Source organism: Saccoglossus kowalevskii, chromosome 20 (assembly GCF_978046115.1).
Source record: "Saccoglossus kowalevskii chromosome 20, keSacKowa6.1, whole genome shotgun sequence".
Taxonomy (NCBI): Eukaryota; Metazoa; Hemichordata; class Enteropneusta; family Harrimaniidae; genus Saccoglossus; species Saccoglossus kowalevskii.
The window spans coordinates 16,079,861-16,092,089 of NC_140660.1; the positions used below are offsets into that span (position 1 = coordinate 16,079,861).

Genomic DNA, 12,229 nt, shown 5'->3' on the forward strand with positions numbered 1-12,229 from the left:
ATGGTATTTGACACAGGAGACATGACAACAGGATAACATGGAGCACTATATGAGGGAGAGTGAGAGAGTCACATGACTTGCATTTTTCCCTCAAATAGTATTCCATTCACTCCCAGCATCATGTCTCCTGTTCTATTGATCTTTGTAACCATGGTATTTGACACAGGAGACATGACAACGGGATAAAATAGAGCACTATATGAGGGAGAAAAACAAGTCTCACTCTCAATGAGTTATTTTCATTTTAAATCTATTGCTGATAATTTTATGATTTGACGTCACAAATCGGTGAGAAAACAATAAAGTAAAGTTTATAATTATCTAAGATCTATTATTGGTAATTTTATGATATGAAATCACAAGGAAATAAATTAGACGAAAGTCTTGGAATACCCCAGACACTTACGAAATTTAGCAACATTTAGTACCTCATAACAGAAAAGGTAAGAAAATACATCAACATATCACAATGGATTATTTTCTTTTAAAAAAACCCTCAAACTTGCTCTGGTAAAATAAAAAATACAATTAATGGCGAAACTAACGATAACTAATGTGATGTGGTTAAAAGCATGATGGAAATATACAATACAAGTGCGAGTGATGCGTATGAAATAAATAAACAAAAATGATAGCAGGGTAATGCGATAGGTAAAGTTGTGACATGTTGGGCAAAAGCTGCACTACAAACAAAGCTCCCTCTATATAAATGATATGCTATATTGGAAGACTGGTAGTCATGGCAACTGCTGCAGAGTTACAAGAAGATTTTCCTCATTATGTGCAATAATTAGCAAAATACTCCAATTTTAAGCAGTGACGTCATCCAGGGTCATCTTTTCCCACCATGCCTGATTCCGGTAGCTATGAAAATATAAAAAAAAGAAACTTCTAAACTACAATATATTATTTCTATTTTTTTTCCCAGATATACCTTAGATATAATCAAAGGCAAATAAAAATAAGGGCATACAACTATGCTGACATGCGATGAATATTCCATGGATTCTGAGAAATCAATAGATGCACATTTCTAGAAATACCAAAACAACAAAACAAGTGAATGAAATGATTCATCTCAGGTTCTCTTTTTAAGTTTTTATGAAGTGTTTTGGGCTCAACAATCAACCCAGAGTTGGTCACTAATAGTCCTATAGAGGAGTGCATAGGATTCAGAAATATATGAGAGTTCTCATGTGATTTCAACAGAAACTTTCTGAATGTACAATCATTGTAAACCCTTTCTATTATCCACCTTTGTTATGCATGACCCCTAAAGGTCACACATCCTGGTACTTATGGGAGGGAGAGATTTACTATATATGAGAATTTCTAAAAACATTTTCAAATAAGTTTAAATCAGCAAAAATGGAGGTCATTATATTAAAAGTGCCAGGATGTTTGACCTTTTGTGGTTATAGTTAAAGCCTACTTATTTTCACAATTTTATTCGCTAATTTTGCTGAAAGAATTAATCAGTAAAAAAAATCCATTGAAACATTTCCCCCCCTATATTTCACAGTGAATCAATGAAGGTATAATGCATGAATTACCTGTGTATAAAGACCACCTGCCTATAGTGACCACTTTTAGGCAGTTCCAAGGTATAATGCATGAGTTACCTGTTTATGAAGACTATCTGCCTATAGTGACCACTTTTAGGCAGTTTCAAGGTATAATGCATGAGTTACCTGTGTATAAAGACCACCTGCCTATAGTGACCACTTTTAGGCAGTTCCAAGGTATAATGCATGAGTTACCTGTGTATAAAGAACACCTGCCTATGGTGACCCCTTTTAGGCAGTTCCAAGGTACAATGCATGAGTTACCTGTGTATAAAGACCATCTACCTATAGTGACCCATTTTAGGCAGTTCCAAGGTGCATGTATAATGCATGAGTTACCTGTGTTTGAAAACCACCTGCCTATAGTGACCACTTTTTTGCATTTCCAAGGTATAATGCATGAGTTTCCTGTGTATAAAGACCACCTGCCTATAGTGACCACTTTTAGGCAGTTCCAAGGTATAATGCATGAGTTACCTGTGTATAAAGACCACCTGCCTATAGTGACCACTTTTAGGCAGTTCTAAGGTATAATGCATGAGTTACCTGTGTATAAAGACCACCTGGCTATAGTGACCACTTTTAGGCAGTTCCAAGGTATAATGCATGAGTTACCTGTGTATAAAGACCATCTACCTATAGTGACCCATTTTAGGCAGTTCCAAGGTGCATGTATAATGCATGAGTTACCTGTGTTTGAAAACCACCTGCCTATAGTGACCACTTTTTTGCATTTCCAAGGTATAATGCATGAGTTTCCTGTGTATAAAGACCACCTGCCTATAGTGACCACTTTTAGGCAGTTCCAAGGTATAATGCATGAGTTACCTGTGTATAAAGACCACCTGCCTATAGTGACCACTTTTAGGCAGTTCCAAGGTATAATGCATGAGTTACCTGTGTATAAAGACCACCTGCCTATAGTGACCACTTTTAGGCAGTTCTAAGGTATAATGCATGAGTTACCTGTGTATAAAGACCACCTGGCTATAGTGACCACTTTTAGGCAGTTCCAAGGTACAATGCATGAGTTCCCAGTGTATACAGACCACCTACCTATAGTGACCACTTTTAGGCAGTTCCAAGGTATAATGCATGAGTTACCTGTGTATAAAGACCACCTGCCTATAGTGACCACTTTTAGGCAGTTCTAAGGTATAATGCATGAGTTTCCTGTGTATAAAGACCACCTGCCTATAGTGACCACTTTTAGGCAGTTCCAAGGTATAATGCATGAGTTACCTGTGTATAAAGACCACCTGCCTATAGTGACCACTTTTAGGCAGTTCTAAGGTATAATGCATGAGTTACCTGTGTATAAAGACCACCTGGCTATAGTGACCACTTTTAGGCAGTTCCAAGGTATAATGCATGAGTTACCTGTGTATAAAGACCATCTACCTATAGTGACCCATTTTAGGCAGTTCCAAGGTGCATGTATAATGCATGAGTTACCTGTGTTTGAAAACCACCTGCCTATAGTGACCACTTTTTTGCATTTCCAAGGTATAATGCATGAGTTTCCTGTGTATAAAGACCACCTGCCTATAGTGACCACTTTTAGGCAGTTCCAAGGTATAATGCATGAGTTACCTGTGTATAAAGACCACCTGCCTATAGTGACCACTTTTAGGCAGTTCTAAGGTATAATGCATGAGTTACCTGTGTATAAAGACCACCTGGCTATAGTGACCACTTTTAGGCAGTTCCAAGGTACAATGCATGAGTTACCTGTGTATAAAGACCACCTGCCTATAGTGACCACTTTTAGGCAGTTCTAAGGTATAATGCATGAGTTACCTGTGTATAAAGACCACCTGCCTATAGTGACCACTTTTAGACAGTTGCAAGCTATAATGCATGAGCTATCTGTGTATAAAGACCACCTGCCTATAGTGACCACTTTGAGGCAGTTCCAAGGTATAATGCACGAATTACCTGTTTTATGCATCCTTTCAGCAATATTTTTTGTGGATTCACAAAATGGTATTTTGAGCATTTTGTTTACAACATAATTTCTAATTTCCTAAATTCAAACATCTCATTATTTTCTGTCAATGTGAATTGTACAACTTGGAGTCCTATGAAAAAATTATCTTATGTCCATATTAAGACCACATTTATATAAAGACCATTTTACTATGATTAGCTTAATACATGTGTTTGACTTTACAACCTAAAATTACAGCTTTGACTTCCTTCACATTAAAGCCCTGGGTACAAGGCATTGTCAGAGAGGGCACTATTTCCATTCCATCAATTTATTTGTAAATATTTCAATTATATTTCTAATTTCCTGCAACTTAAAGTAAATTCTCATATACAGGGAATCAAAGTCAGGTTATCCCTGTTGTACACATGTATATTGAGTACATTAATTCTGTCTTGCACATCCACTTCATTCTACTATTGCAGGATCTATGGTGGCATTTGAGTGGGCAGCCAATGACTGAAAGTAAATAATGTCTATTTTACCTTACTAGCTAGTGATTTGGTTCCTTTTGAAAGGTCATTCAATAAAGTGCCTTCTTTGCTTGGTTTAATAAAACTCTCGTTCACTTTATATGAATATTCTTGTGTCTAAAAATAAACAATACATATCGTTAAGCGAACACATTCAGGAGAAATTAATTCAACCACAAATAAATTATAATAAGTAATTCATACTACTGATGTGTAATTTTACCATGGCATTATTCACTAGACAACAAGTATGTACCATTAAAATCATATTACTAACCATGGTTTGTGTTACAATGTTGCAATTTCAAAAATTAATTCAGTTAGTAATGAGTACATATGCAGAGTACATAACTGAAATTTGCACACAGCACAAAATAATCAAACTCTAAAAACACTGAGCAGAGGTCATTTAGTTATGATCTAAAGACAGATTAAGGAATAATAAATTCAGTTTGGAAAACAAAAAAATAACTGTCAACTTATTTGAAATTATCTCTTCTTGGATATGCTGTCCCAATTAACCCAAAATATGTTAAACAAGCGACCTGATGGTCAAAATAGCTTCGCTGTGTTCATTATCATTGAAAAGAATTAGTAAAGTGGCATTGTGGTTGACGGTTTTGGACTAGTTGTCGAAAATAACATTTTTACCAAAAATGACAAAAATAATCACTAAAAATCCAAATTTGCATATTTTGACACAAATTTTACAAATCTGACAGAGGACCACCCCAAGTATCATTGCTGCAAACATCAAAGCATTGGGACTTACGGTTTTCAGACTAGTTGTCTAAAGCAACATCTTTTACCAAAAATGACAAAAATATTCACTAAAAATCCAAATTTGCATATTTTGACACAAATTTAACAAATCTGACAGAGGACCACCCCATGTATCATTGCTGCAAACATCAAAGCATTGGGACTTACGGTTTTCAGACTAGTTGTCTAAAGCAACATCTTTTACCAAAAATGACAAAAATATTCACTAAAAATCCAAATTTGCATATTTTGACATAAATTTGACAAATCTGACAGAGGACCACCCCACGTATCATTGCTGCAAACATCAAAGCATTGGGGCTTACGGTTTTCAGACTAGTTGTCGAAAATAACATCTTTTACCAAAAATGACAAAAATATTCACTAAAAATCCAAATTTGCATATTTTGACAGAAATTTAACAAATCGAACAGAGGACCACCCCACGTACTTTTGGTACAAATATGAATGTAATTGGTCAAGTACTTTTGAAGAAGAAGTCGTTTAAGTCGGACGACGCCGGAGAGACCCCCATACCAACAGCTCTGCTGGGTCATCTGCGATGACAGCGGAGCTAAAAATTCACTTAAGACAAAGAAGATAATACTCCATCTAAGAATTCATTATTGCCATTGTCTGGTGGAAGAGTTGGTGTATTTCCAAAATCTATGTAAACACAGTGCCCTCATTGACTTGGTGGCAGATATCATATACATGGAATAAGGATATACAACAAAGCACTTTATTTTGGAAAGTCACAGAAATTTTGTAGCAATAAACATTTTATTAAAGTTGTACCTTTGCGATGATACATAGACCATATCAGGGTCTTGGCACTACTATGTCAAATATTTGATTTCATATGAATTGTGGGAAATTATAATAAATGTGCAAATTTCAAAGCTTTTCAGGACATCCAAGTGTGATTATTGTGGCTTTTCATTTGAATGTGTGTCTAAATTTCCTTTGGTAATGTTTTGTGAATAACGTTTCCATGAGTGTCAATTCATAAAGATTTGTTTCTGTTCAAATCATTCCAGGCTTCAGTAATTCAAAACAAGATGAAATCCTTGTGGATAATAATTTTTTTTTTGACAAGTAACAGAGTAACAGATGCTAATGTGACCCCCCACCAAATGTTGATAGCATAAATAAACCATGCAAGTATACAACAACAAAAACTGTCTTCTCTTTCAATAATTGTTATATATATATATATACATGTAATGCCATTTATAGATACTTACGCTGACTTAACTGCATTTTTTCTCTTTCGTCATTCAAATAATTCTTCTTTCTGAGCATTTATTTCTTCCCTGATAAAAATATAAAATAAAAATTTACCTCTTTAAATCTACAATGTACATAGCATCAGTTCAGTTCAGTAAAAATTCCTCTGGTTTGTATGCCATGGATTCTTATCAGACCTACATGTACACTTAATTCAGTATAAATGAAATTGTGAATGGCTATTTAAAAGTCTGTCTGTTTCCATGGAAACACATTTTTATTTGCTCTTTGTCATTTATTTGATATGCTCTGCAAAATAGGAATATACAAGACTTTGACATTTTCCACATTGTAAATAGTTTTCTGCTTGGATTGTTGGCCAAATTTTGAGTAATTTGGAAAAAAATCAAGTCTAAAAGTTGTTACATTTTGAGTTACACTGATCAAACCTGGGGCATTATTATTTGTCTTTCCTACAATAAATCCCATCATGCATTGCTGTTCAAATTTTACTTTGGGTGAACACTAAACACAACTAACTTCAAAAGTAAATAATGTTCTGTGCTTTAAATCCAGTGGTAAGTAAAATAGTCACCCTATGAATTGGAAAGGAAGGAACACAATGGCTATACAAGAAAACAAAATCATAAGATTATTAGGCATCCTAGACTCATCTTAATTCACATCTTAATTGAATTATTTTACTTAATTATGACACTAAGATGGTGAAAATCTAATGATGACTGGAACCACAAAACTACTCTTTATGTTCAGTTATTGGCAAGGTAGATATCTTGTGTATACCATAGCTGTTGTATTTATTACAGTACACATATAACTTATAATGTACAAGATTTCAAATAAAATGTTGCCAAAAATACAACTTTAACTTACTTGCAGGGATACATACTGTACAAAATAACACAATGACAATGACAGATTATACCTGAACCTTGCCCCTCTATTAACCTCACAGGCAAGGTAGAAGCATTGAACATACAGTAGACAGACAGATACTGATAGTACTGTGAAATAGGACATACTTTTTTAAGTGAAAACATTGCATCCCAGTCATCCTGTGTTCCACTCTGATATCCCATACCATGTACAACATCAAAGTCTCAGTACACGCCTCCGGAACTTTAAGAACCTCTGGATGAATTACTGGTTTTATAAAGGCTGGCGGAGACACATAGTGATTCAATTTCAAACTAGAATTGGAATGCACAATGTGGTATATGATTTCTGGCTGGTGATGTGACTTCAGACCATGTCTTGCCATGTGCTTCTGTCAATACCTGCAAGTATGAAATATAAATGATTGAGATAAATCCTATCGCTTGTCTAGATAATAGACCAATAGAGAGAGAACACAGTGACTCTTTTGTGCTGTCTGGTCACAAATGAAGTGTTACGTAAACATAATACCTGCGGTATGTGAATTTTAAATTTATTTTCATGGTACATGGGTGTCCCAGTTGTCATGTGACTGGGGTACAGTGTTTTTCTAGCTTTATTTTTAATAAAAAAAATTGTTTCTCTTAATTTTTTATTTATTACTGGATTCGGCTGATTCCCCGTCCATCCTAAACCCCGCCCATGGGCGATGTTTCAAATAGTGGGCGATGTTTTGGTCCACACATTGCCTGACTGAACCAACAAACATTTGTACAGACCCCAATTTTCCCGTCTGACATCTTGCATTGAGCTAAAAATAATTCACTGTGAAGTCGAAACGCTTAAAAATCCAATAAATCCAATGCTGTATACGAATTGTTGTTGCATGAAAAATGGTATATGTTTGTATTTTATGCAAGTATTTATTACCAATTTCAAGAGTAAAAGTCGTAACTTTAGGAGGTACGAGTATTATGGCTTGTGAATACATTGCTCTTAAGCTCATTACAATCAAATAAAGTCTGTGCTTGAAATGAATGCTATTTACGAAGTTTGAAATACCCAAGCCTTCCTGATTGGAGCCTCTTGGTTGATTTGACAACGGTGTATCGTTAATGTTTAATCTTTGTTCGTATCGCATTCCTGACAAAAAGTTCAAGATTGGTAAACAGGAAATTGGCGAGCTAAAATGTTTCCTGCATTTCCCACGCGACATGATTATTAAAAAAACACAGAGTTAAGCGGTCGTGTACGTTCTAGAAATCTGACGTTGCACACATAATCTTGTATTTGACGTGTTTTTTTTTCAAAAAAAGATGTTCCCTTTCAGTAAACTCTTCGCGTTCCTGGTATTTGTGAGAGTTGAAAGATTATTTGAACAAATGACAGGTAACTATATTAATTTGGGTGAAGCTGGGTGACCCGAATTTAAATATCAGTGCGTGAATTCTGGAGGTCATTGCCCAATGCCGCACGTAATTCAAACACATGGTTAGTAGAGTTCAGTCGAAATGTACGTGAATAATGCGATCGAAGTGCGCTGCCCAGAGTTTATTATATTACATATTCACTTCATTTCGAATAAAATAATTCACCATTGGGAACATCGATGAATCACAAGACACCTGACTACTATGATTTAAATGCGCCCATGTTTATGTTTGCATAATTATTACGAGTGCAACTCATTATAAAGTCGGTAATATAAATTACTTGAGTTTGCGTAATTATTATGAAAGCATTACAAAGATGAAATATTCAGAGCCGGTACAATATTGTAAACAAATTTGCGTCATTAGAAAATCAGCGCACCAAGTAAACAATGTTGATATATTCAAAGCCAGAGTTGCAGACAAGTTATGTCATTACAGTACCGTCGGATATAATAACAATTTTACTAGGCCGACACGCGGAGCACGAAAGAAAAAGGTTGCTATGGCAACGTGCCAGTTCAGTGTGTGACTTGGGGTCAAACTACGGTCAACACACACTTGATGTCAGCAGTATCGCCGCGCAGCAACAGTTTATAAAGAAGTACTTGAAGTTCAATTGTGCCCAAAATGATTTTGCTGATTACTCGGTTGTCGCAGCATGTGTTGTGTCATGTCCATGATGCACCAGTTTCGACTTTGGCTTCTTTTCCTTCTTGTTCACGTATATTTGGTCAACGCAAAACATTATTTTTTCTAAATATTTACTGAGACCATTTTTATCAGTGCAGGGTTATTTTCCGAACACTGGAGGGACTGTGGTGTCATCTACTGTTGACTTTACCCAACAGTCCCAAATAAGTCATTAAATTCTTGTGATTAAAACTCACCTTAAATGTACTCTGAATGACCAATGTTTTCCTAAGCATTCTAAACATATCCATATTCCAACATAACTGTGGAAAAAAATAAAAACTACCAAAAGTCAATAGTGTAGATTTAAAAAACAAATTAATGAAGTCAAGCAAATAAAAACACAAACACTAAAATATTGGCATACGTATTTAGAAACTGTTTTTGTCATAATTATGCAAAGACAGAAAACTTCCTTGGGATTGACAACACATTACTGATTATCTGAGGTACTTTTTGAACGATTTTTTCATTTTCGAGATCTTGTATCTCAAAATATTGAACATTAAATTTTTGCTTGAAATCGAAGGTAGCATGGATGTATTTTATTAAATATAGAGAAAAAATTAAACAATTTCAATACCAACTTGAGAACCCAAACTATTGTCTATTCTGATTAAATCTTTGAATGCCAAAAGTTTGCCTATCTAAATGTTGGTGCAACTTTTTGTGAATATATATTTATAAGAATTTTTCCTAATTTTATTTCTATAATTTGTTAAACAAATGGTTAAAATAACATGTTCTTCATTCATATTGCAGGAAGTAAAACATGATTATTAATTGTGGACCACCGTATAAGTTTGGGTTTGACCCAACCAAGCAGTTGAGTACCCCCCCCCCCCCCCCATTGAACTCAGATCGACTCCCCTGAACAATACCGGTAATAACATCTGAGCATAGTCCCTCATGACGAAGAACTGGAAAAAAACCTTACCGATTATAATAAAACGCTCACAGACAAACTAAAGCGAAAGCAGCAGCTACAGAACTGCAGCTAAGTCCCTCCACAATGTGACTGTGATCTTAGCAATACATTAGCACTGTGTACAGGTCTGCGATTATGGAGATGGTCGACCTTGTACAACTAGTATTTTACTCGTACATTTGTTTACTTCTAATATCGAGTACAAAACAGTCATCTTGTAGGTACCATGTAGCGTTATAAAATAGAACCTTACCTTGTTTTGTTTAGTGTCAGTCACTAAATTCCGTGCTCCAGATCTGTTGATACACACTTGTTTCTGACAGGCGAACTGTGACATGACCAATATGCCAACATTCACAAACAGCGACCCGATACGGCGATAGAATCTTTGTAGCGTTCATGATCGGAATTCCACAATGGGCTGACAATGATGCTACATATAAGTCGTAATATCTTGGAATAAACAGTTATTTGTAGCACAAAATCTGGTTATAGGATGAAATTATTCATGATTCTCCATCCAGAGACTATGAGTCTTTTATCACTAAGCTAGGTAGTCACCAGGGAACGTCCCACTAGTATCGATGGGGGTGGTGGATTGACGAACATCTCACCGACTGAGGGCAGTATTGCATTAGCTAACTAAATACGTAATAGATGTATTATTCTGTGTTAAAATATGTCTGGTGTGATCCCGATAGAAGTAAACACGGAAACAATATTGGAATACGAAACTGAATACGAAGAATGCCTATGTCGATACAGCACTCAAATTTATCCGTAATTGGATTATTCACCAATGTGATGGTGCTGTTTCGGGTTCTTTGTTGAACCCTTCATCAGTCGGAACAGTACTTGACCGAATCGTTCGATTTATTTAGCTTTCAGAAGGTTCCACGTTATTACTTATCATTATACAATTCTTCGTCGTTTGGTGTGTCGTTTTTCACGATGTTGTTGAGATTGTTTATTGCGCATTAGATATTTGATACGCATTCTCTTAGATAGCATAGACGTGTCTCTGAGCTGAGGTGGGGTTGGTATAAATTAGAGTCCGTTGCCAAGGGCAATGACCTCTGTTGGGGTCAGAATTCTACTCGAAAAATTCCGAATAAAACTTGAGACCAAACGAGCTTGATCAGCCAACCGTTTATTTTTAGTTAGTTTAGCATTGTATTTCTTTATTCGTTTTTCATATTGCAATGTGTTTCTTACGTGAGAAGTGTCTATTGCGTTTTGTGTTATTGATTGTATGGAAAGAGTCCATTGTAATAACGGTAGTTCTCTTTTTGGAGGATGTAGTGGCCCTAAAAAGGCCGTTTGGTTAGTCTGCCGAAGCACTGGTTTATTTGAGGCTAGAAGTACGTTTCCTGCCCTTTCGGTAGTCCTGCACTCTTTTCCTCGATTGTTTGAGGTATTACCTCAGTTTTTCAACAGCCAGAGCCTCATATTCTTCTCCAGCCAGGCGTTTGATATCTTCCTTCTCTTCCTTTACCAGAACGGCCCGAAATTGTCTCATATTAGCCATAGAGCATAGAAGAATATGATGAAATTCTTATCATAGCCAAACAACATCTCCACAGTTTTGCAATATGTAAAAAAATACATTTACCTCAAACCCCCAGTTTGTTATTTGACTGTTATTCTTGTAGTGGTTGGAGAGAGAATTTCTTGGTTTTCTCAGAGAATGGGAAGAGCAGTGTATGACAACAGAAATTTTATCTGTGGCTGAAAAACGTAAAATCATAGAAAACGTCGCCGCCCACGCAAAATTATTGGATAACACGCCGATCCGTATTGCCAATGAAAACCACTATTAGTACGACTTCAAAACATTTTCATATCATAGAGTACACACGTGATGTTTAATATTATTACTTTTACTACATGAGCGCAGGAGGTGACTGCTTCCTATCAGAAACGAAACAGCAAGCGTAGCAATATGGTGCTATTATCTACTGCTGTTTTTGGCTGAGTATATATCTAACTGTTTCTAATTTTAGGTGATGATAGCTCAAACGAAATCTAGTGACGTTTCTCGTAGTTAATAATTTGTTAGCGTTATTAAGTATTTTTTCTGGTCGAAATTATCTTTGAATTTCTTTTTTGTTTTCATAGCTACTAAATTAGATATTGCAAATATTGGTAGCTTTTGTCTGTTATACTTACTGGAGTTTGTTGCCTTTAAATTATGTATACAAATATGGAATCTATGGGAATCCGTGACCAATCATATCCATGTATAGGATGAAAGAATAGTT

At 35.6% G+C, this 12,229-nt stretch overlaps 1 long non-coding RNA gene across 1 annotated transcript; it reads right to left on the minus strand.

Annotated features, from left to right (window-relative positions):
* Positions 1–310: 310 nt before the first annotated feature.
* LOC146730056 (uncharacterized) lies at positions 311–10,461 on the minus strand. The gene is made up of 6 exons (XR_014927827.1): positions 10,222–10,461; positions 9,238–9,303; positions 7,064–7,318; positions 6,038–6,106; positions 4,041–4,145; positions 311–864 (listed from the first exon to the last, which is right to left on the minus strand). It is a non-coding gene; the product is annotated as an uncharacterized LOC146730056 (long non-coding RNA).
* Between the last annotated feature and the right edge of the window lie 1,768 nt (positions 10,462–12,229).